This window comes from Eulemur rufifrons, chromosome 8 (genome assembly GCF_041146395.1).
Source record: "Eulemur rufifrons isolate Redbay chromosome 8, OSU_ERuf_1, whole genome shotgun sequence".
NCBI classification, from domain to species: domain Eukaryota; kingdom Metazoa; phylum Chordata; class Mammalia; order Primates; family Lemuridae; genus Eulemur; species Eulemur rufifrons.
This window is the reverse complement of record NC_090990.1, coordinates 13499554-13526069: the sequence shown is the minus strand read 5'-3', so window position 1 is coordinate 13526069 and position 26516 is coordinate 13499554. Positions and strand designations below refer to the sequence as shown.

General features: G+C 35.5%; 1 protein-coding gene across 15 annotated transcripts in view; it reads left to right on the top strand.

Annotated features, from left to right (window-relative positions):
- Positions 1–26516, top strand: part of EIF4G3 (eukaryotic translation initiation factor 4 gamma 3) — a 315623-nt gene that overhangs the window by 88711 nt on the left and 200396 nt on the right. For all 15 annotated transcript variants that reach the window (XM_069479450.1, XM_069479452.1, XM_069479456.1 and 12 more), the window contains one exon: positions 22112–22240. The gene's annotated coding sequence lies outside the window, so the exon portion shown is untranslated. The remainder of the gene's footprint in view (positions 1–22111; positions 22241–26516) is intronic.

Genomic DNA, 26516 nt, shown 5'->3' with positions numbered 1-26516 from the left:
AAAACTATTAAGACTAGTTAATATTGTTAACATTTATTTGTCTAGATAGTATTTGTTAAATATTCTCTATGGTGTACTATAGTAGGTGCTGGTAGAAAAACATGTATGTGAATGTAAAAAATAGTAAGTGCTTAGAGGACAGAAACAGGGTTTAAAATTGATAATAGTAATTTCTATTTCGATCTGAGAGTAAAGCCTGAGAAGGTGGCATTTTAGGTGATAACCTGAACCATGAAGAGGTGTCAACTCTCTTCATGGATGAGGATGAAGAATATGAGCCTTCCAAGTACACGTTGCAGTGGTGCCAGTGCTTTCAGGTGGGAGATGCTCTCCTGGTAATTGGAGGCTCAGAACCATGCTGTCCAGTAGAAACGTGGCTGTTGAGTACTTGAAATGTGGCTAGCACATATGAGGAACTGAATTTTAAATTTTATTTAATTTTCATTAATTGAAATGTAAATAGCTGCATATGGCTACAGAGCAGTTCTAGAGGCTAACACAGTGTCTCGGTCATGATAATTTTGTGAAGGTCTGATAAGGCATTTGGATTTTATTTGATGTATAGAAGGAACTGTTGAAGGGTTTCTGGTATGGATATGACATGATAAGATTTAAATTATGTAAATACTTCGATGTTTGTTACATTAGCAGATGACTGGAGTTTACAGGTTACTTGGGGAACAGAATCTTAACAGTGGCCAAGTGGCTCTGGAATCAGACCAAATGGATTCAGATGCTGGTGCTTCCACGTAGCAGCTGTGTGTGTCATTGGGCAGATTTCTTAGATTCTTTGCACCTCAGTTTCCTTCCTCATTAGTAAAGTGAAGATAATACTACTCATCTTTAAAGGTCATTATGAAAGTCAGATGAGACAAATCCATTTAAAACTGCTAGAGCCTGGTGTGTAATCATGACTCAGATATTTAGCAGCAGCTGCCATTACCATCACCACTCTACTTTTACAAGTTGGATGAGGAAACTACTAACTACTCTTACTGTTCATTTGAAACTTTATCTGAACAAGCTTAATGTGCTGTTAGATAAAATGCTTATGTTTTTCATTTTGATAGTGTTGCTTTTAAAATGTTAGTATTTATCATAAATACTTATGCAGTGTCATCTTTGGAATGTCTAATTTAATTACAATTACAATAGAAAAGTAAAGTCCTTTAATAAACTAACAAAAATACATCATATAAAACTTCTAAAATTACAGGATAAAAGACTTGTCATATAATTACCCATGTGTTAAATACTGTTAATATTTATTTATATGCCCTCTTTTAACTTTAGCCATAGCCATATAGCTAGACACACTATTTTTAATAATTTCATATAAAATATTTATATAGAAATGTATAATTTTAATAGGGTTGCTCCAGTGTTATTGCAGTTATAGATTACTGTCAAATTATTTTTAGAAATTATTTCTCTTTGATTTATAGGGGGAAGTAGCATTTGGGAGATAACTCTAGTGCTTTTTAAATGCCAAGTTTTGCAGATGGTAGCAGTGGATACAGTTTTTATCTTTGGAACCTTCTGTGGAATGTGAAGACTGCATCGGATTATATGGGTTAACATTTTTCTTATATTAGATCAGTCATTTATTTTGGCTACTGAATCAAGCTAAAGTGAATTTTCAATTTATTCTTTACGTCTCATATGAATTTAATTAACTAGTTTTGAAAATCAATCAGTTACACTTACTACATGCAAGGTAATATGGGGTGGTAGTGGTTGCTGAAGTATGCCTATTGATAAGAAATACAATGTAATAAAGTAAAATGACTTTATTAGATAAATGATAAATATCAACTAACTCACTTTAAAATTCTTCGGAAATTTCTTTTGACACTTGTAATAAAGGTTCAGTCTATATATTACTTATCACTAGTTATTTATAAATTATTGTGCCGTCAAGAATCTTTATTGAATGTCAGTTTACTTTTGATGTTGTATAACTGCCCTCTCTCCACTTTTTGAGCTGTTCTAATTTGTTATTTGACATTCTGAAATTTAATAAAAGTACGTTTGTTTTTTATTTTATGTTTGTGCATACATATTTGGCTCTCAAAATAGTAGGTAATAAAGTTCTTTTCATTAAGGAGTTAACTTTTAAAAATTAATGGTTAAAAAGGTTGTACTTAACACCTATACCATGAACTACTATTTAACCATTTAGAAGAATTAAGTAGTTATGTGTATTGACTTAGATCTTGTATGTGTTAAGTGAGGAGGAACATGTCATAGAATAATTATTATTGTATTGTTGCATTTATTTATAAAATAAACATTTGTAAATATACAGAAAGGTTTGGAAGAATATGTTTTAGACTACCAGTGGTTTTACCACTAGGGAATGGAGTGGGATTTGAGGGCTGACGTGGGTACTATTTCTTTTACTTAAAACAAAACCAAGAAACATGTTTGTATATTATTTTAGCAATCAAAAATAGATATTAAGCCTCAAAGTCTTTATTTTTTCTCATAGTCATAGTGGCTGTGGTCTGGTATGTAAGTTGGTAGTAATTCTATCCTACATGCAAATGATATTTCACAGTGGCCTTAAAATTTCCTGGAAGATAAAAAAATAATATTGGATTAGCAGTAATAAATTGTGGCTTGTACTTTTCCCTTCGGTCCTATATTCATTTTACCAAATTTTTAATACAGGGTAGTCAACTGAATCCAAGCCATGTATTACTTTTAAAGATCATCTTGGATTGAATTTTACATAAGTGTACATATAAGATATCAAAAATTAAGTGTATTTCCTCAATTCCTTATTCTTCCTGGGCTCATCTTTTACATCTTCAGAAAGTTTAACTTTTTTTAAAAAGCCCATTTTTACACATCACTAACATTCTCTTTTGTTTAGACAAACCTCACATTCAGCATCATCAAACATTTATGAAGTCCAGATGCTGCTGCTACTTTTTTATTTTTCTGGTAAAAATTTCTGTTAATTAGACCCAATCTTGTTTTGATACTGTCTTTCTTTCTAAATAGAGTACTTCTTTATCTGTTGTGACAGCCTAAAAAGTGTTTGACATTACTTTTCTGTGTCATTGTAAATACAAAACAACTGAAAAAGCCTCTGGCCTTTTGGAACTTGCTGTTGGAGATTTGGCAGAGTTATTAAGGATATCGAAGTAGATTTGATTCAGAAAACATTTATTGAATGATAGCTGTATGCAAGATTCTGCGCAAGATAACGTGAGAAAACAGTGGTGATCCTTTGTCCTTAAGAGTTTTGATTTTACCAGGTCAGATGGTGATACATTGTTTTAAATACATGTGGGAAATTGAGGAGACATTAATACTTATATAAATTGGAACAAAAATATATAAGTAAATAGTATGTAACATTTATTGGTATTATTGTTATGAATTTTCATTAGGCAAAAGTACTTGGAGGAGTGGAGCATGGTTGCAACTGTTCAGAGAAAGATGATGTGTAGATGAACTCCTCTAGCAAGTTAAATGCAGATGTGCATAAAGTTTGGACTGTATCTTACTTGATGTTGGAATAAGTAAGCACACTCCAGTTAAATCCTTTGAGTTGGAGGATGAGAACACTGCTCCATAGTGCAATGAGTCATGAAATAAATATATATATATGAAGAAATTGACTAAACCTAGGCAAAGGAGTTGACTGTGGGGAAACTGACAGAATTGTTTATTATGGGGGGTTGAGCATCCCTAATCCAAAAATCTGAAATTCAGAACACTCCAAAATCTGAAAGTTTTGAGTACCAACATGACTCTTCAAAGAAAATGCTCACTGGAAGCATTTCAGGTTTTTGATTTTTGGGTAAGGGATGCTGAACTGGTAAGAGTAATGCAAATATTTTAAAATAAAAAAATTGAAGTATGAAATATTTCTGGTCCTAGGCATTTCGTACAAGGGATCCTCAACCTGTAGAACATTTTCTTCATTATCATCAGTAACACTATCTAACAGGTACTTTTCTAAGGATTTTTACATGCATTAACATATTAAATCCTTACAACAACTGTATGAGTTAGGTATAATTATATTCTCCTTTATTAGTTGGGGAAACAAACACACAGAGTAAAGTATCTTGCCCAGAGTCATCCAGCTGGTATGTGGTAGAAGTTTGATTTGAACTCTGGTGGATTTTTAACATTCATTGAGTGATTACCATGACCCAGGCACTGTGCTAAATGCTTTATATTCATGATATTGTTTAGTCCTTATGAAAACCTTTATTTACAAATGAAGAAAATGAGGCTTGGAGACTGTATGTAATTTGAGTACAGGTCTTTCTGACTTTATAGATCCTATGAAGTATTGCATTTTACTGTGTGGGAAGTTGCTTTCTTATTTGTTTAAAACTCTCACAAATAAGGTAAAAAGCCATACTTAACTTTTTTGGGATTAGGACCCCTTTGAAAAATCTGATTAAAAGTATAGATCTGCTTTGCAGAACAATGAACATATGAACATACAGTTTTGTTTTTTTTTTAATTGGAGTTTTAAAGAGTTTAAGGACTCTCAGTGATAAGATGCCTTGTTCTAGTCTAGACCAGGTTTCCCCTTGCAGGGGTGCTTATTCTCAGTATGTGGAAATTGTTCAATTGTGACTTTACAGTGTATTAAATGGACAGGTTCCTTATTAAGGTTTTACCTATCCTTCCATCTTGAAGTATTTTTTATATATGGTGCTCAGTAATATCCTGTTTATTAAAAATTCTGGATCTGTTTTTTTCCCCCATCTTGGATTATCTCCTGATTAATGACATTTATGAAAGTTAGGATTCTTTCTTGTTAATATTTAATGTGGATTTGCTCATTAAATATTAAATCAGATACCTAATTAAAATATTGTTTAATATGTATTTACTTGATTTTTCTCCTTCAAAAGAAAGATCAACCTTAATGATATAAAAGGGGTACTCTGTTATTAAATGTCAGTTATAAATGGCTTTTGAATTTCTCAGAAAAGAAAACAGTAGAAATGATAATCAAGTCCTTTAATGTTGGCTAACTTTGAAAATGTGTTCCTTTGAACTTCGGGATATTCCCTTCAGGGCCATTTTGCAAAGTATTATATTTGTTAAAAAAAAAAAACACAACTGATATGGGCCAGTTGTAACTAAAATGAGTCCTAGGAAATTGGACTGTCATAATTACTGGTGTCGTAAATGGAGTTTTAATTATTTTAAGGAAAAAGAAACAAAGACTGTTATTATTTCAAGGCATGGATTTATTACTGCCATGGTGTTAGTGGCTTGAATAGAGAAATCAGTTTTTACTGTAAGCTTTAATAGACACTAGAGCATTTAACTTCTGCTTCATACAATTCCCTTTTTATTTTCTAAAAGCACCTTTGGCTGCCAAGGGAAACCTATGGGAAAGAGATTGTGAAGGATTAGAAACTTTGTCCATTTTGCATTTAAGCTGTCATTGTGTGGTTATTTAATTGCCATATAGAATGCAGAGTGTTCAATAGAAAGGTATTTAGTTTCTTTAGCTGTTAAAAATCCCAAAGAACCTTTGACTGTGTTGTTAATTTTTAGATTTGTAAAATCAAATTTGTTCGATAAGCGTTTGTTTAGTAACTTTAAAATTAATTAGGGATGTGTGTCAAGTATTTATTTCAAGCTTGCTCAAAGGAAGAAACTTTGAAAGGCCAATTTAGAGATTTTTCTCTTGATAAAGACATTTGTAGGAAAGAAAAGGAAAGAGCTGGGTGTGGTCTCACATGCCTGTTGTCCCTGCTATTTGGGAGACTGAGGTGGGATAATCCCTTGAGCTCAGGAGTTTGAGGCTAGCTGGGTAATATGCAAGACGCTGTCTATAAAAAAATGGAAAAGAAAGGAAAAGAACAGAGGTACAGTCATGCACTGCTGGGTAACGACGTTTAGGTCAGTGTTGGACCACATATATGATGGATGGTTCCATGAGTTTTTTGTTGTATTTTTACTGTATCTTTTCTGTGTTTAATTACACAGATTCCATCATATTACAGTTGCCTACAGTATTCTGTACAGTAACATGCTATACAGGTCTGTAATCTAGGAACGGCTTTACCATATAACCCAGATGTGTAGTAGGTGATAACATCTAGATTTATGTAAGTATACTCTGTGATGTTCACACAAGGATGAAATCACCTAAACATACATTTCTCAGACATATTCCTGTCTTTAACTGACACATAAGTATAATAATATTGAAACATATGACTAAAGACTGATTATTTGTTAGCTAGGTTGAGTGGGAGGCTTTCTAGAAGAAAAGACATTAAAGTCTGAAAATTGGTCAAGCATTTTATCAGGAATGCTAATTATTTTTTAGAAGCTAATAAATTTCATCAAAATAAATTTTGATTCAAGCCAGGTTTGCAGGCAGATTTCTTTCCTCTTTTTTTTTTTTTTTTTGTTGGGCTGGGTTCTGTAGGAGAAAAGTAGTGGAAAAGAGAGTTCTCTTACTCTGTATGCTTATATTTTGGTTGGAAAGACAAAACATACTAAAAAATTGGTGAGTAGCTAAAAGAGTTAGAGAAAAGAAGTTGCTTAACACTTCACCGGAAGTGAAGAAAGTCAAAACCAAGTAGTAACACTAAAGAAAAGCAAACTCCTCTGCCTTAGACAAAGCAGACAGTTAGTTTATCAGTGAACCAAAGTTCATGTACTTTCCTAGTAAGAGTTTTTTTTTCTCAAACCATAGCCTGTTGATTCCTCTTTTTTAAGAGTATCTGCTTGTAAAGCATTGTGCACAGCACAAAAGATACAGTTCTTCATGCCCTCAAGCTGCTAATAACCAAATGGGAAAGCTGAAAGTGAACTGTAGTTCAAATGCAGTGAAATAAATGCTTATAGAGTGTAGGCAAGAGTGTCTTATACTTCTTGCAAGTGTGGAGCAGCAGTGTGAACCCCAGTCAGGGAGATAACATGTTGAGAAATTAATCTCATGAAAGATGAGATTTGGGTTGAGTAGAAGGTATGTGGGTGAAAAAGGTATATATAATATATTTTTGAGGTTGCGGGAATACTGGGGAACTAAAAAAAAGTATCAGAATATTGGTTATTTAGTTCTGAAGCTCACCTAAATTATTACAAAGAGTGAATTACAAAGAAGTAAAATTACAGCTTCAGATTGGAATGCCGGTAGTACCTGGTAGCGTAGCCAGCTGCATGATAGCAAATGTAGTGGTGGAAAAGTGTATAGAGTGGTTGAGATCTTTATTGACATGCCATTCATCTTAAGTATGTTTTTTCATAAAAGTTGTTTGTATTGATGAGTTTGTGTGACCAAGAAAAAGTTTGAATTATTATACATTCTATGTGTATGAGTGCTAAAGATTTCCAAAAGTTGTTACATGAGGAAAATATATTTTGTTTATTTAAATAAATTAATTCCTAGCTATCTGGAAATTCTAGTAGTGTAGAATGAGTTATCCCCCAGGAATTCCAAGAAATTGAGGTTTATCCTAACCTAGTTTAAGATGTTCATTAGTTGCAGTGGGAATGGGTAAAGGAGAGAACAGAATGAGTCATTTAAGTCAAGAAAGTGTATTGGGAAGAAGGCATATTTTAGATATGAAGATGCTTATAAATGACAGTGGTCCTTTGTAGCATCATACCAGCAATAATAGAACATAGCCATAGTCCAGTAGTCTGTCTTCTGCTACTTACTCAGTGGACTAAAAAAAAAAACAGGCCCATCATGCAGGTTCTGTGGATGTTACTGAAAACTTGTGATTGTGTTTAGGTCAGTGGTTGATAAACTTCAGCTGCAGCAGAATCACTTGGTGTACTTGTTAACCCCACAATGCTTGGGCCAACCATGGAGTTACTAAATCAGTAGGTCTCGGTGAGGCCTGTAAATTTGCATTTTCAACAAGTTCCCAGGTGATGCTGATGCTGCTGGTATAGGCACCACACTGTGCAAACCACTGCTTTAGGTTTATAAAGTGTAATCCTCCCTAGCCCCATTTGTACAAATGAAAATAAAGTAGAAATCATTTCAACCCTAAACTCTCTGTATAAGTCCTACACTTTGCCTAATACTAGGATTTTAAACCAGCAGTTTAAATATTTGTAAATAATTAAAGACAATAGCTACCATTTTTGAACACGTTTTATATACCAGGCATTTTGATTTGTATTATCTTATTTAATGTGTTCAGTGAATCTGCACCATAATCTTTTTTTTTTTTTTTTTTTTGAGGCAGGGTCTCATTCTGTTGCCTGGCCTAGAGTTGCCATGGCGTCAGCCTAGCTTACAGCAACCTTCAACTTCCTGGGGTCAAACGATCCTCCTGCCTCAGCCTCCCGAGTAGCTCTCACTACAGGCATGTACCACCACACTCAGCTAATTTTTCTATTTTTAGTAGAGATGGGGTCTGGCTCTTGCTCAGGCTGGTCTTGAACTCCTGATCTCAAGCAATCCTCCTGCCTTGGCCTTCCAGAGTGCTACGATTACAAGCATGAGCCACCTTGCCTGGCCTCATAGTTCTTTTTTTTCTTTTTTTGAGATGGTAAAAAAAAAAGACAGGGCTGAGATTCTCCTGCCTCAGCCTCCTGCCATCACACCTGCCATACTCTGTAGAGATGGGATCTTGCTGTGTTGCTCAGGTTCATCTTAAACTCTTGGGGTCAAGCAATCCTCCAGGCTTGTCCTCTCACAGTGCTGGGATTACAGGTGTGAACGACTTTGTGCAGCCATGATAGTCCTTATTTTTCATTTATACAGAAGAGGAAACTAAATTTAAATAATTTGCTTAGTTTCTGTGAAGTAGAGCCAAAATTCAAACCCAAGTCTTTGTCTCCAAAACCCATGCTCTTTTATTGAGGCCATTCAGCCTACTTAAATGATACCTTGAATCTGTTCACCATCTGCTTATGTTCCTTGTTTCAAGTTTTTGTGCAGAAAATGATTTTTGTCTGTAAAACGACTAAGCCTCAGAATGGGGGCATATGTATCACATGTCTCATGTGACTTGGATCTATATCAGAGCAACTTAATACTGTGATTTTGATACTATAATAATAAATGAATTTAGTCTTATTTATAGTTGATTACTAGTTCAGAGTTTTACTAATACCTTAGAATTAAAAAGAGTTTACTTACCTTGGATTAATTATATAACTGATTCATCAGCAACTGAATGAAGATCAGCAGAAAAAAAGTAAATTGTAAGTTTAAAAAAAATTTGGTTGCAAGTTGAGAAATAACTAATATCATTACAGTCATTAAAGATATACCAATATCCAAGTCATGGCACCAAGAAAAAATATGTATATGCATACACCAGTAATTTCCCAACTCACATACAACCTTGTCATGATAGAAACCTCTGGCAGTGGGCTTTGAACATACAAAAGAGAATGTGAGTATCTCTGTTAGGAGCCTCAGGTCAGTTGTCAAATGTTCCTCTTCTGACCACAGGGACAGCAATTGGCTTACAATTTATTTATTTATTGAAAAAGTAATGAGGTCATTTCTCCTGCTCATGTAGAGTGTTATTTTTTATGTGTTGTTTTACTTAATGATTGGACTTAGTAGAATAGATAATCCTTACCACTCCCTGTTCATTTCCTCAAGACCATCATCCCTAATTGATCAAGGTTTTGCTGCTGAACCAGAAAATGACCTTGGAATCTTAATACAGTTCTCCAGGCTATTCTTAGCAATGAAAGAAATAAAAATCCTTTTACTGTCTTGGCCTCCTCCCTTGAGGCTGTAAGGCAGTCCTGGCCACCTTGAGGTATTCATGAGATGATATTCTAAATAAAATTTACCCCCAAATAGCCATATAAGACATAGTGAAATTTGGTTGAATTAGTAACACAGTGTAATATTTATATTAATATCTGAGTGGCCACTTGTCTGCATCACTGTAGTAAGTGCTCATTAAGTCCTGTTCCTGTCTGTATAAGGACTGTGAGGAGGCAAACAGTAATGAGCATCAGTGATGGCTGCTCTGAGTGGCTGCAGAGGCACAGAGAATAGCATGAACCTCCTTGGCTCAAATACAGATTTATAGGCCAATCTGGAAAGCACTCTACCAAGTTCTATATAACAGATTTTGTTCACTATAAAATTGGTATGTACCTGTTAGAAAAGTTGAAACTCAGAGAAAAATATGACAGGAACACCATGACCCATGATCCTGCTAACGAAAGGTTTATGCCACCCATTTTGACATGTTCCTTGTAGTTGTTTTGCTGTGTACTTAAAAAAAAAAATACAGGCCGGGCGCGGTGGCTCACGCCTGTAATCCTAGCACTCTGGGAGGCCGAGGTGGGCGGATCGTTTGAGCTCAGGAGTTCGAGACCAGCCTGAGCAAGAGCGAGACCCCACCTCTACTAAAAATAGAAAGAAATTATATGGACAGCTAAAAATATATAGAGAAAAAATTAGCCAGGCATGGTGGCGCATGCCTGTAGTCCCAGCTACTCGGGAGGCTGAGACAGGAGGATCGCTTGAGCTCAGGAGTTTGAGGTTGCTGTGAGCTAGGCTGACGCCACGGCACTCACTCTAGCCTGGGCAACAGAGTGAGACTCTGTCTCAAAAAAAAAAAAAAAAAAAAAATACAGTTGGTATCAATGTATCACAAATTCCCATCCTGCTTTCTTGACATAAAATTATAGCATAAGCAACTTCTCATTTAAAAAATGTTCTTATAGATAAAATACATTTTAAGGATGTAGTTACTTGTGCCCAAATGGGTTATTTATTTTTTTACAAATACAATGTTCAAACAGCTGACTCACAGCTTCTTGGCACTCATTAATTTTCTTTTAAAAATACTGTCTCTAATTCTTGGTCTGAACTGAACCATGTTAGTTCTCAAGGTATAACTCAGATGTCACCAAGCCTTTCTTGATTCTCAGACCTAGTTACTTCTGGTTTTCAGTAATACCTTAAATACATATCCTATAGCATTTATCACATAATTTGTTTATGATGACATAGTGAAATTAGGATTCATATCTAATTGATTCTGCCCTAACATTAACAGACCCATTCCTAGTTTTTATTTTTGGTTTATTTATTATTTTTTTGTTTGTTTGTTTGTTTTGAAACAGAGTCTTAGTCTGTCGCCCTGGGTAAAGTGTGCACTGGCATCATCACAGCTTACCGCAGCCTTAAACTCCTGGACTCAAGTGATCCTCCTGCCTCAGCCTCCCAAGTAGCCATGACTATAGGTGTGCTCCACAATGACTGGCTATTTTTGGTAGAGACGAGATCTCGCTCTTGCTCAGGCTGGTCTTGAACTCCTGAGCTCAAGTGATCCCCCTGCCTCGGCCTCCCAGAGTGCTAGGATTACAGGCGTGAGCCACCACTCCCGGCCCCCATTACTTTAAAAAAATAAATAAATTCTTGTTTTTTATATCTCCTCTGTGACTAGGTCTGTATTGATCCTGGGACTGCTGAAATTGGTTTGATTGTCCTTTAGTTACCTTTTTGCCTACATTTTGAAATTCTGAGATTCTGACTTTGATTTAATTTTAGTTTAGGACATTACTGATTTATTCTCTGATAATCTTGTTTTTTTCTTTTAGAATTATAAGTATCGAAATAAACCATATTGATTACATAGAGTGAGCATAGTCTTGAGTATTCAGCAATTTAACATTGACCACATTGATCCAGAAATAAATTTTGGCTTTGGCTTTTGTGTTCTCTCTCGTGTTCATAAATTTCAAACTTTTTCATTTTTTCATTCCCTAGTTTTGATAATTAGCTTAGATGCTCCCTGGAATGTGGATAATGAACCTACCTGTGGATTCTCTATTCTCTCGCCCTGACCCCTCTCTTGAGCTTACTCTCATATGTTCAACAGGCTCCTTATTGCTTCCATTTCGATATCTAATAGACATCTAAAACTTTACATTGTAGCTGAAAGAAATAATAGTAGATACAACAATTAAATTATATAGTGCATATGAAAGTGGTGAAAATCAGGGATGGTGTTGAAGTTTATGGCTTGAAATATTAGGTAGGTGGAAGTATAGGTTGAGTATCCCTTATCCAAAATGCCTGGGACCAGAAGTGTTTTGGGTTTCAGATATTTTTCCAGATTTTGGAATATTTGCCTTATACCGGTTCAGCATTGCTAATCCAAATATCCAAACCTTAAAATGTTCCAAATGAGCATTTCCTTTGAGCGTCATGTCAGTGCTCAAAAAATTTTGGATTTTGGAGCATTTTAGATTTTTGGATTTGGGATGCTCAGCCTGTATTACTGTGCGTTAGAAAGGATTAGAGGCAGAATAGATTTAGGAAAAAGGGTAACCAAAAGTAAACTTCACAAAGGCAGAGATTTTAGTCTGTCTTATTCACTGATATATTCCACGCACCTAGAGCAATGCCTGGCATAAAGTTCTCCATAAATATATGTTAAATTAATGAATCAGTCATTTCTGTCCCACCCCTTCAGTCAAATCAATAGCAAGTTCTGTTGGCACTGCCTCTGAGATAAAACCCAAACTGGCCCAATTATTGTCATCTTAATTGTTATTGTGTTGTAAGCCACTATCAATTGTGGCCAAGATTATTGTGATAGGTTTTTTTGTTTTTATTTTGAGAAAGGGGGAGTCTTGCTGTGTTACCCATGCTGGAATGCAGTGGCTACTCACAGGCATGGTCATAGTGCACTATAGCCCTGAACTCCTGGGCTCCAGCAGTCCTCCTGTCTCAGCCTCCCAAGTAGCTGGGACTACTGGCCCTCGCCACTGTGCCTGGCACAATAGCTTTTAAACTAATTTGCCTGTTTCCATTCTTGGACTCTTCAGTTCTTTTTCTCACAGAGCAACCAAAATGATCTTTGGAAAACATCAGATCTGGTCACAGTCCACTTAGAATAAAATCCAAAGTCCTTACCATGCCTACAAGACTGTAAGTAATAATAGCTTCTGCTGCCAACCAATTCTTTTTAGCCTCATGATTTACTAGCCTCCTCTCCTCTTGTAACACTTTAGTCACATGGCCTTCAGCTCCTTGACCTTATCAAGACCTCAGGGTCTTGTACCTGTTTCCTCTGCCACGTAAATTCTTTCCTGCTGGTATATTAATTTTCTATTGCTGTATAACAAATTACCACAAACTTAACAGCTTAAAACAACATCCATTTATTATCTCACAGTTTCTGTGGGTCTAGGCACTGGTTAGCAGGGTCTTCTGCTCTTGGTTTCACTTGGCTGAAGTTAAGGTGTGTTGGCAAGGGCTATAATCTCACGTAAATCTTGGGGTTCATTTCCATGATGCTTATTCAGATTGTTGGAAGAATTCAGTTCCTTACGATTGTAGGACTGAGGTCCCTATTTTCTTGCTGGCTGTTGGCTAGGGGTTACTCTAGAGGGGAAATTTCTAGAGGCCACCCTCAGGTCCTTGACATGTAGCCCTCTCATAACATGGCAGGTTTCTTTAGTCTTTTAGGCCAGCAGGAGAACATCTCTGATAAAGGCCTCTCCTGGTTAAATTCAGGCCTGTCCCAGATAATCTCTCTTGATTAATTCATAGTGAACTGATTAATTACCTAGTCACAGGAATGATAGTCCATCATATTCACTCATCCCATCCATCTCAGGGAAGAGAATTGTACAGGGTGTATACACTAAGGACAGGAATATTGAAAGCCATCTTAGAATTCTGCTTACAACAATTCACTCTCTGGCCCCCAAGGATGCACATATGGTTTACTTTTTATGCCTGGACATTTTTGGAGGACAAGTGGTTTTTGGTTTTATTCCTTTATGGTTTTTTTATGTTGTTAGCATTTTTATTAATCTGTGGTAGGCATTCCAGTGTTAAAACTGGTAAAAACAGCTAATGATTTCTATTGGCCAGTTACTAAATAAGAAAAGAAAAATAACTCAGTCTTGAACCCAGTGCTGACAGCGTCCATAATATAACACATGTGGCGTCTATTTGCTTGAGTATTTAAGTGTTACTAGAATCATATGAAGTTACCTCTTCTTTATTAAGGTAAAAAAATACTTGAATATCTGTAATTTCATATAGTTCAACCTATTAAATATAGCTAACAGTAGAGCAAGGAGGCGCAAGCCATTTTCTTTTTCTTTCTTGGTGGTGGGTGGATAGTAAATGATAATGTCAGAGAGAATTTTAAAAATGTCATAAGTAAAATTTCTAGTGTCCACTGTAGTGTTCCTTTTAGTTGAGTAGACCAGCTTTTATTTATTTCCCAATATCTGTAGATTTTGAGAAATAAATGATCTGAAGGAAGAACTAGGATGATTATGAAAAATTAATGAGGGGAAAATTTTTACTTATCCATTCTGTGGCTTGAGAAGTGTAGAGTATTGAGATTACCCAAGTAAGAAAAGTTTTGGGATCTTTCCAGTCTACCCCAAATTGAATTTAGTCATTTTCATGTGGGATTTGCAGGTTTTGGAACGTTTTTAGATGACTTCACTAAATAAACTTTATCTTGGGATAATAAAGTAAGGGATGTCCCAGACATAAATCATATGCCTTTTATCTTTATATGAGTCATTTGTTGCTGAAGAATTAATCTACTTGATAGGAATCATAGTTTTCCATTATTACTCTTTTAATAAAGATTTAATTGCTCTGCTTTTTTTGAGCACCACGTTTCTATTATACATATGGTATATATGCAATAAAAACACAGTACTTTGTGTATTCAGTCACTGCCTGTTTGTCTAACATCCAGTCACAAGTCTGTGTATGAGTACTTATGGATAGTTTATATTTGGTGGTGTTCATGAGATGCTCCTACAGCTGGGTTCACACACTGGCTGCTTGTATATTTAATATACAGATGTACACTTTATTTGGCTTGTATAGTGTTTTGGAAGTCAGGAAAATTTCATGCAAAAAGCTTTATTTTTGGTTGCTCTTGAAAAATTGGAAGATGTGGCATTACTTATCTGGAATTCCTGCATGGTAGCACTTAACTGCAGCTGAGTGTCTCATTTTCTGCTGTCCTCTGGGGGGTGGCCATTCTTTCCAGTTGTCTCCATAGTTCCTAATCACTCTTGCTTACAGCCGGCTAATTTCTTCCAGTATGTTTCCTGAATGGTATTTCCATTACTCTGGAGTTGTGAAAGAATGATCATGTTAAGGAAACTGTTTTCTATGTTTTTATTATTTGAAAATTGTAGCTTTATGTCTGATAGTTCTTAAATAGCCGTAATAGTTGAACAAGTCAGTTAAGTTATTGCTAGATAAATAAACTTGATACCTAATGATTAATCTTAGTTTGCTTAATCATATGGGTTTACCTTAAAATTTTCAAGAGATCCTTCAAGTTATATTGGTCAGCAAGTACCAAATATCATTGATTTTATAGATTATTTTTAGGTAGAAATCTTAAATGAAAATTCACTAGTTAGCTGGAGTTTTCACTGTCAAAATTTTTAGAGGTTTTCTTTCTTGCAGCAGTATTTTTTTTATGTTCTTTCTACTCTGTAGAATAAGAATGTAACTAGTACCAAGGCAATGAATATTTTACCCCAATTCCTGAATAGTTGCTTGTTTTTGTCTTTAAATTTTTTTGGAGGTGGGTGGGGTGGAAGGATTTAAAATGTACGTGTGTAAAAGTACATAAAACTTAGAAGTAGAGCTCAACACATAATTTTAAAACAAAAACTGTGTGTCACCTCTCAGTTCTAAAAGGTAAAACATTTCATGGCCTTTCCTCTCCCCCCAGTGGTGGTACTATCTACCTTTTGAAAACATTTCCCTGCTTCTCTTTTATAGTTTTGCCATCCATGTCTACTTCTCTAGACTAATATATAGGCAATCCCCAGGTTACTGATGACCCTGGCATTCTGTACTTAAGAACAGGCACCCAAAGTGCCCCATAAGGATAATTTGCAATTAAATAATTAAATCCATAATTTGGCTCCTGGTTTCTTCCATGCATGTAACCAAACCTCATGGCATAAGTGGTTCATTGGCACAGCATTTTTACACTAGTGGCCAGTCTTGTTGTTTATATGGTCACTTAGGCATAGCATCACTTTCGTCCCAACTTTTTTATTCGGTTTTGTTAGTGTGTGTTTACCCTTGTGACCATGCCTCCAAAGTGAAAGTCCACTGCAAGACCAGGTGAGCCTGCAGTGAAGAGAAAGCTGATTACATTGGAAATGAAAGTAGAAATAATTAAGCCTTCAGAAAAAGGCCAGATGCCATAATTCACTGGGAAAGCATTAGGCTTCAGTTGCTGAACTATTGGAACAATTATAAAGGATAAAGTGAGAATAATGGAACATGTGAAAGGCAGTGCTCCAGTGAAAGCATCAATTATTTCTAAGTAGCATAGTGGATTAATTATTGAAATGGAAAGGTTATTATTGATTTGGTTAGAAGATCAAAATAAATATAACATTCCTGTTAGCCTAATGTTTATGCAACATTAGGTGAGTGTTAACCTTTAATGTTCTTTTTTGAAATTTCTCCTATCTCCTATCTAAACTTTTTGCATGAGTTTGTTTTTTGTGTTCTGTCCATTTTAATTAAAATAAAGAACATAATAGTTTCTGTAACATACTATTATAGTGCAGGAGTATTACCATTATTATAGTATTATACTGTATTATTATTACCACATATGAGCCATTATATTATTATTATTACTGTATATGCACTGTTCATCAGGAATTGGAGTTGCACACAAATCCGACCTAAAGATGTTTTCAGGGATGTACCTCGTCTGCAACCCAGTGACTACCTGTGATCAAGTTTTGTCTGCTTTGGAGCTTTTTATAAATGGAATCAAACTGTATGTTTTCTGTTATCTTTCATTCAGTGTCATTTATACGAGTCATCCAGCTTGTGTTGCTTTAGTTTTTTATTTCTGTGTAGGAAAATTTTCTGTATATGAAAATTATTGATCCATTCTATTAATAAGCAGTTGGATTGTTTCCAGTTTTTGGTTATTAAGATAATACAGCCATGAATATTTCTTTACATGTACCCTGATACCCATTTTCATTAGTTTCTCTAGATATATCCCTAGGTGTGGGATAGCTGGGTCATAGGACATCCCTATTTTAATGCCCTAGCTGGCTTACTAACTGGCTAATGCCAAATTGTTTCCCAAAGTGGTTGTACCAATTTGTATTTCCACCAGCAAGAAATTGAGAATTCTGGAAGCTCTACACTATTACCAATGCAAAAATATGGTATCTTTAAGAAATAAAGTTTCTTGGGCATATTTTCTTTTAAATTTAAATATACAATACACAGAAACCCATGGTTGATTTTGCTTAGGATTAATATTATATAAAAGATAAAAAATATTTTTAGCTTTGGAATTGGTTAAATAGTTGCTGTAATCAGCTATTCTACAACTCTGCTGCCTGCCTCCATAATTGAGATAGTAGTATTAATAATATCTTTCAAATAACAAGAAGACATAGGTTGTTTTCTTTGTATGACTTCTTGGCCGGGCGCGGTGGCTCACGCCTGTAATCCTAGCACTCTGGGAGGCCGAGGTGGGCGGATCGTTTGAGCTCAGGAGTTCGAGACCAGCCTGAGCAAGAGCGAAACCCCATCTCTACTAAAAATAGAAAGAAATTATATGGACAGCTAAAAATATATATAGAAAAAATTAGCCGGGCATGGTGGTGCATGCCTGTAGTCCCAGCTACTCGGGAGGCTGAGACAGGAGGATCGCTTGAGCTCAGGAGTTTGAGGTTGCTGTGAGCTAGGCTGACGCCACGGCACTCACTCTAGACTGGGCAACAGAGTGAGACTCTGTCTCAAAAAAAAAAAAAAAACTTCTTGCCACTACCTTTGAAGGGGATGGGTTTTGACAGTATGACCTGAATTGGAACAGCTTAGCCAGAGAGTAGAGGATTCACTAATCATTAATTTATGAATATTTTGAAAGTAGTGTTCAAGTTTTAGTGTGAATTTGATTTTTATCCACAGTAATTTTATTAGCCCTTGTGCCATTTCTTTAGTATTATTTAAGATTGTGTTAACTGTTTCTATTCGGTATAATTTCTAATTAAAAATGGTATACCTTTTTCCCTGGCAAAGACATTAAGCTCTGTAATACACTAAAAATAAATATGTAATACCTAATAATATACAGTGTGATACTTGTAATACGTGCTCTTTTGTTGTTGTTTTTTCTTCTTGAGTCAGGTTCTTCTTGCCCAGGCTGGTCTTGAATTCCTGGGTTCAATTGATTCTCCCACCTTAGCCTCCTTAGTAGATAGATTTATAGGTGTGTACCACTGTGCCTGGTTTAGGGGCTCTCTTTGAATTGAATATAGCACTGTGAAGCTCAGAGATTTTTATTGTACGTAACAGCTTGTTTCTAGGAAAAATTTCTTAGTAATTCTAGTTTTTCTATTATTTTGTTACAGATTTATGTTCTTTGGCCTGCTTTTATTAGTAGAAATCCCCAAATTTGGCAGGAAGTATCCTACTAGAATATCCAATACCAAATGATTTCTACAGTTTGGCATAACCATTTAGGAGTAGCAAAGAATGCACACCTTAGGTATATGCCTATGAAGGTTGTTTTTCATTGGTGTTTCTTCTAAGGAGGTTTTTAATATAGCAAGAGCAGAGCAATTTTGGCTTTGGCAAATTGCCTTTTCGCAAACTTTTTTTTCTTGGAGACAGGATCTCACTGTTTCTTGGGCTGGAGTGCAGTAGTGTCATCACTGCTCACTGCAACCTCAAACTCCTGGGCTCAAGTGATCTTCTTGCCTTAGCCTCCCAAAGTACTGGGATTACAGGTGTGAGTCACCACACCCGGCCAAACATTTGTACTTTAGGGGCAATACAATATTTAAAAACAGTCCTTTCAAGTAATTTTCAGAAAAATAAACCTGTGAATGTTAATCTTTATCTGTAATGATTTACATAGTTCTTTCAGGCTTTGTTATTATATAGAAGTACCTCTTTACAGTTTAGGGTATGTTTTTCTTTTTGTATTTCTGATTATTTCACATATTCATTTCTATTGATACTAGTCTATTTATATTTTTCATGTCTTTAGTTCACTTATGTTGCTTTATTTCCCATTGCCTTGTTATTTCTACCTTTTCTTTGCCATCATATGTAGTATTGATGGATATATCTTTAAGTTTCTAATTTTTGAGGTGAGATTATTTCCTTGTGGTATATACCCCAATGTGGAATAGTTTTAGGGTATGATTTTGAGTCAGTTGTGACACATTGCTCTATAATTCTGGGGACACAGTAAACCCATTTTCAGCATCTATGTCCTGTTTCCTTAGATCTCTGCTAATTATGGGGTGAAGATTTTTTTAATTTTGCTTTTTATAGTTTAATATTCATGTAGTAATGTATTTTAATGTTTATTTTTTATCAATAGCATTTAAAAACATTTTTATATGCTGTGATTTATTGTAATAGGCAAAGTTGATACTTGTTTTGTCAGGATAATTTGCGGAATTGATCTAACATGGATTTATACTGCTAACTTCTTTGTTCTCCTTTTATTTTCACTTTTATTTTGTGCAAAGTTTTATTTAGTATTAAAAATATATATATATGTTGATGTTTTACTTTGGTGGAATATCAAAGTAATTTATTCTAAACATGGGAAATAATATAAGTTTATAAGTTTTTTTGGTGAGAAATTTGATAATAAGAACTCTTTATTACTGGTTATTTTCTAAAGTATATGTCTAAATAACAGTCCAATTTTTCTCCTTTGAAAAATTCTCCTGGTAAGATTCATATATACTGTAACATTTCATGATAAACCTTATGCCATTATAAATGTAGTATTCATTCAAAATTGTAAACAAAGTTTTCTAAGAAAATCATAATCAAAGTTATTTTAAAGCAAAAAACTAGATACAGTTATTTCATGTCTTAATCTTTGACCACATTGTAGCATTCTCTGTGTCTCTTTTAACCTGTAAACTTTTGGTTCTAGTTAGTTCTCTGAGTCCATTTTATTTCAACATGGGTCAGGTAGCTGAGCCTAAAGATGCTTGTCTGTTTAAGAAAGATGTAAGGGATTCTAGGATCAGATTACCAGGGACTCGATTTTCTTCAGAGCTTCTGACTGAGTGAATTGCAGTAAAATCTAATGTCATTTGGAGGCCATTTTTCTTTCTCCCTGGGCATTTTTTTTTTTTTTTTAAATAGAATGCAAAAGATCTAATAACTGAGATGGAGAAAATGGCTAATAGTGAATTTTAGTATTTGTTTGAATCATGTATACAGGCGACAGTTGCCATTAGTTCTTAATTTTAATGCATTAATGAAGAACACGTATTACTATATCATGAATTTGTTTTAATTTTTTTGTTTATTTGAAAGATGGGATCGTGCTCTGTTGTCCAGGCTGGAGTACGGTGGCCTGATCGTATAGCTCACTGTAGCCTCTGACTCCTGGACTCAAGCAGTCCTCCTGCTTCAGCCTCCCGAGTAGCTGGGACTACTGGCCTGCGCCACCACACCTGGCTGGTTTTTTGGGTTTTTTAATTTTTTTAGAAATGGGGTCTTGCTTTATTGCCTAAGGTGGTGTTGAACTCTTGGCCTCAAAGGATCCTCTTGCCTCAGCCTCCCATAGTGCTGGGATTACATGTTTTAACAATTTTATAACTGTATTTCAGTATAATCAGTTTTTGTCATATTCCTGTACATTTTATTTTATACATTTAAAAACATGATTTTAAGAAGCAGTTTGTATTTTCTGCTGGATTCCCAAAGGATTCATGGTTTCCCCAAATTTGAGTCACACTCTGAGAAGAATGGAGTACAGAGTTGTTCACCATTCATGGAGGTTTGCTAAACTGTCAGTGGTAATCTGGGTTAAACTACGAGAGGGAAAAGTCGGCTAGGATTGACTGGTGGACACTAGAAAGAAGCTGAGTGAAGTGGTTTCATATCCTTCATGGGCTGGTGAGCAATTTATTGCTTGTAGAAAATGAAGAAAATACAATTTTTGGTTACATAAATACATATGCTAATTATTTTTCTGTTGTACAAGTTCATGACCATTGTATTCTATTAGAAAATATAAATGAGAGAAGAAATACCTGTAATGGTTTCTGTTAAGATTTTGGTGTATTTCCTTACAGATCTTTTTAGTATTACAAAAATATGTTTGTATATGTGTGTATGTGTATATATGTGTGTGATATATGCATACACATGTAGGTAAACATGTATTTTTAGAAATATATCTACACATGTGCAAATAAATGTATATTTAGATGTACTTCATTAAAGACAAAAGTGAAATTATGTTCTATAAGTAAGTTGCCTTTTTTTTTGGCTTGGTTTTGAGGTATAATTGACATAAAGTAAAATTGATCCTTCTAAGTGTATATTTCTATGAGTCTTTTTTTTTTTTTTTTTTCCTTGGAGACAGAGTCTCACTTTGTTGCCCAGGCTAGAGTGCCATGGCGTCAGCCTAGCTCACAGCAACCTCAAACTCCTGGGCTCAAGCAATCCTTCTGCCTCAGCCTCCCTAATAGCTGGGATTACAGACATGCGCCACCATGCCTGGCTGATTTTTTCTATATATTTTTAGTTGTCCAGCTAATTTATTTCTCTTTTTTTTTTTAGTAGAGACACGGGGGTCTCACTCTTGCTCAGGCTGGTCTCTAACTCCTGAGCTGAAATGATCCTCCAGCCTCGGCCTCCCAGAGTGCTAGGATTATAGGCGTGAGCCACTGCGCCGGGTCTTCAAGTGTATACTTCTATGAGTCTTGACAAACACAAAGTCATGTAGTTCTCACCATAATCAAGATACAGAGAAGTTAAATCACCCCCCAAAATGTCCCTGTAGTCGTTTTCTTCTTGCAACCATTTCTCTCTTCAGTGTTTTTTTTTTTTTTTTAAACAAAATGGCATCATACATTATGTAGTTTCAAGTCTGGCTCTTTTCACTTAATGTATTTTTTCCTTTGTGGTTTTGGTTTTGAGATTATGCTTCAAGAATGTTTTCTCAAACTGATGAGAATATTCATGTGTATTCTTTCAAAGTATTTTACTTTTTCAGTTTTGAGAATTCAAGCCTTTATTCAGTCTTACACTTATTATGAGGCAGAGAACCCAGTTTTAAAAAATTAGTTCAGCAATATTTATTACAATCGAGTTACTAATATGAGTTACTAAATATTGATTTCTTAACAGGTAACACAAGTAGCAAGACAGCCGGGACCCCCGACCCCTTCCCCTTATTCAGCACATGAAATAAACAAGGGGCATCCAAATCTTGCGGCAACGCCCCCGGGACATGCATCGTCCCCTGGACTCTCTCAAGTAAGAAAAAAATATATATTTTTTTAAACAAATTTTCATGTAAAGCCAGCATTTCTGTTTTTCTAAAGTAGACTTTTAAGCAGTATTACAAAATACTACTGGAACAATAATTTCTATTTTGTCTTTTGTGTCCTTTGGAGTCATTAAAAATTAACTGTCAGCAATACTTAGTTTTCCTTTTTATTGTTTTAAGAAATTAAAGTATGATTCTGAAATTCATTAAAAGAAATACTGCAAGCTACTGATTTGCTTTTTAGTGCTTAATCTGCTGTAGTCTCCCATCAAGTTTTGGTAAAGTGTTGATGGTTATTTTCTTTTGTTAATGGTGGGTGTCTTCTCCCATTGAGTAACTTTAGTGGGATTTTTTCATTGTTGGTTTGGTTTTTTATTTTGTAAGTAGGTTACGAGAATTTGGTAGGCTTAACTTTTTGTTAAACTGTTAAAGAATTGTGAACCCCGTAATGTATTTCTACTTAATAGGCATAACACCCATTCAGACACTGTTTCAAAAAGATGTTTCTATGATTTCCTTGCATTTTAAGCTGTTTCCCAAGATACCGTTTAGAGTGTACCACCCCACCGTCGCAAACTTGTTTGGATTTCCTTGTGGTTAAGCGCTGGCTAGAATTACAGAGTTCCTTGTTGGAATGTGGAGTAAGTCAAACCAATAACCTTGACTCAACTGTTTGTCAGTATTTACATGTAAGAGCTACTCTTTTTGATAATGAAAATTATTTCCATATTTTCAATTTTGGCCTCCATATTTTAGGTCTTTTAGAGCTTGAATAATAGGAGAGATTTACTAAAAATCATGCTAAAGGTGATGATTATAAGTTAGGGGTTGATTAATGATAGTTTATAGAATGGAGAAAGAATGTACAATTTGCCAAACCATGCCTGAAATAGCCCTATTAAGGAATATATAAATTAATTTGTCATGGACATAGCGTGTGCCTAAACTTTGTCTAAATCATTCCTATATAATTTTGAGTTTTAAATATTGAAAACATGACAAAACACACTTCTGATTGTTTAAATGAAGTTCTTGTGTTGGTTTTCTTAGCATTGAACAGAACCATCCAACTTATAATTAAGGTGTGTATTAGTCTGAGTTTAATCAGAAGAGAAAAACTGTGCACTAATTTGAATAGGGAGAATTTAATAGAAAGGGTTTCTAAGTTTAACAGGAGATTGGAATAATGAGGGATTGGGAATAAAAAAGAGAACTCTTAAGAATATAAGAATAGCAGATAAAAGAAACACCTTTTTCTCCTAGGGCTCAGAGAGAACACCCGTGGAACAGCCTTTCTCTCTAGGGCTGAACCCAAGGCTGTGGCTTACCTAGTGGTACAAGAGTCACTGTGGTACTGCACCAGTAGGACTTGCTGAAAATCCTTCCTCTAGAACTTACTGGAAACTTGCACTGTAGAGTGCTGGGGAAAGCTGGCTTCTCTAGTACCAGTCTCCTGTAGCCAAGAACTGCTGCAGGGCACACTGGCGAAAGGCTCCTTACAGCATCTCTGTTACAATGCAAGTAACATTGGATCTGCTGGATCATAAATCTAAAGTGGTAGAGCAGCTTGGCCTGCAACCTCAACTTGCTACAGAACCTTCTTTCATTCTGCTTCTCACTCAAAATTGGAAACTTCCCAGGTTACTCTGTAGGTCAGTTAAGGTAGCACACCCAAATGTAGTATACATTGCCTCCAAAATCCAAAAAAGGCTACCAAACCTTGTTCCTCTTTTTTCTTGATATCAGTGTTAGGTAAGAGACTGCTCCCCTCAACCTGGGCTAAGATCTCTAGACCTTGTTACAGAGGGGATGGTGTGTCTTTCCAAGCAGCAATGTGCCATGTCAGTGGAACTTAGTGAAAATCCAATCTTTGGAACTGGCGAGAATTCTGCATTGTAGGGTGCTGAGGGATAGCTGTTCTTAGGAAGGTTTCTTTACTATGCAGCAAAACTTCTTGAGAGAGTACCAGAGGTAGCTGTTGGCTGCTGGGTACTGCTGCCTGCTGTGAAACTTGTCATTGAAGAGACTGCCCACTGGAGGAGCTGGTCACTGGAAAAGCCAAAATTTAGAGAAGCTATCTGGGCTGCAGAAACTGCATAGGAACTGGGAAGCAAAACTTTTTCCTCCTACAATATCTCTATAGTGTCCTCTACTAATAAAGTTTAACATTGTGCCTGCTGAAATGTTAAAATATTATAGAGCCCAGATCCATTTTCATATTACAGGCAAACAGGGTGAATTTTGACCTGAAGGCAAGCAATTGATGATTGGCACTTAAGGGAAAGAGCTTAGTTTTACATTTGAAATTCTTATTTTAAGTTACGACTTGACCCAAACAGTTGTCTCAGAGCGCTTGTTTTCTGAAAGACAGGGCTGCTTGCAAATGCATAGTTAGTATTTAAGGAAGGATGGTCTCCTAGTGGTCTCACTTGTTGAGCCCGCAAGAGCGGTTATGTATGCCATTTTATCAGTTGCCTTTAAAAATCAGGGTACATTAATACTTGGGTGAAGGGCCACCAGATATCATCTTGTATCCTTTTGTGGTCTTTTTGGCTGTTGTATTGCCTACTCTGATGAATGAACCCAGTAAGTTACACTTGGGTCACTGCCCCCACTTTTTTCCTCCTCTTTTTCAGACAGAGGTAGACTTATATAGATCCATCTTTCACCTAACAGTATCTTAACACTTGTTGATGAGGTGGGCAAGTTTTTCTAAATTGGCATACACGGAAAAATGGAGAGTTTTGTGGGAAACTGTCTTAGGTTTAACAGTTCAAACAGTTTGTAGTGGCAGAGGGAAGGTCCTCTCTGAAGGGTCACTGAAATGACTGACAATAGACAGATTAATAGGAGGAAAAGGCATACAAATTTATTAACATGCATGGACTTTAGAGTCCTGCAAATGTGAAATTCAAAGACGGGGCAGATGGTTGAGCCTTAAATAACCTCTTCATAGAGGAGTGGGAAGTGGGGGGTGGTAGAGAATTTTAGAGAGGTAGTAAATGATTTTTAGGTGAAATGAGTGAGCCCAAATTACAATGGCCTGAGACAAAGTTCCTCTGAGGTCCATGGAGGAATTGAGAAGGTCACTCTGAACAAAGGTTGTCTTATTATGCACATAAAGTCTCCTAGGGTAATCTCTTAGAGTTGCTCACAGAGGAAAAATGAAAAGTCTGTCTGGATGTGGTGATTGCTTTAGTGTCTTCTCTTCTCTGTGGTTAAATAAAACTGGTTATTTGATGAGATTCCTAGGGAGGGAGTCTTAAGACAATTGCATTTCTTTTGGAAAGAAATTTCCTTAGTCATATCTCTGCATCCCAGCAAGTTCATAAATCATAATGGAAAGCAGAGCTTTCAATATAAAGGAGAAAGGATTACAGGCGTGCAAACAGACTTAGGTTTTAGGGCTAGGTTTGTCACTTTTTGGTTATATGACATTGGGTAAATTATTTAATATTTCTAGAACTTGGTTTCTTCATCTGTTATATAGGGGAAAATTAGAATTTTGCTACCCTTTAAAAAGGTTGTTATGATGATTTTATAAAATCCTGTCTCTAAACAGAATATGCTAAATTTAATAAGTGGCATTATAATTTTCATGCTTGTCAGACTTGGTTCTTCTCAAGATTTATGTATATGTGCATGTTCATATATCCTTGCCTGCTAATTCTTCTATTTTGGCTACCTGTCTTGTATTATTGTGAAACTCAGAAGCTATCTCCAAGCATTTGAGGTATCTTCTATGTCTTTGTCTATCCTAATATTAGGGGAAAAGTGGAGTTCAGGTTTGATTATTTTGTTAGCGGTAATGTTTTATTTTTGTGTACAAAACTATTAGATTCAGATCAGCTGAGGATAAGATCAAAGAAACTATTTTTTAGCCACATGTCCTTTTTATGTGATAGTCTCCCCTTCTGTGAATTAAATAATTTTGTCTAAAGTAGCTACCTGTGTCTTGCTGTGACTCAGTGTTTGACATGAACTCATCCTATTAGGGTCTAAGGAAAGAAGCTAAGCTGAGGAAAAATGAATTTCATAGCTTTAAAACGTGAAAGAGGGAAAATGTAGAAAATTGTTTCCAACCTCTTTACGTTATTGGTGACAACCTTATCATCTGCTTCTTTCTCTTTAACATAGATTTTATACATGGATGTGCTTGCCCACACATGTGCATGTGCCAAGTTTTAAGGCTTATGTGCGTTTTTCTTTGTTACATGAATTGTAATTCTTTCTAGCTTCCTGGAGATTTTGTTTAATCAAAGT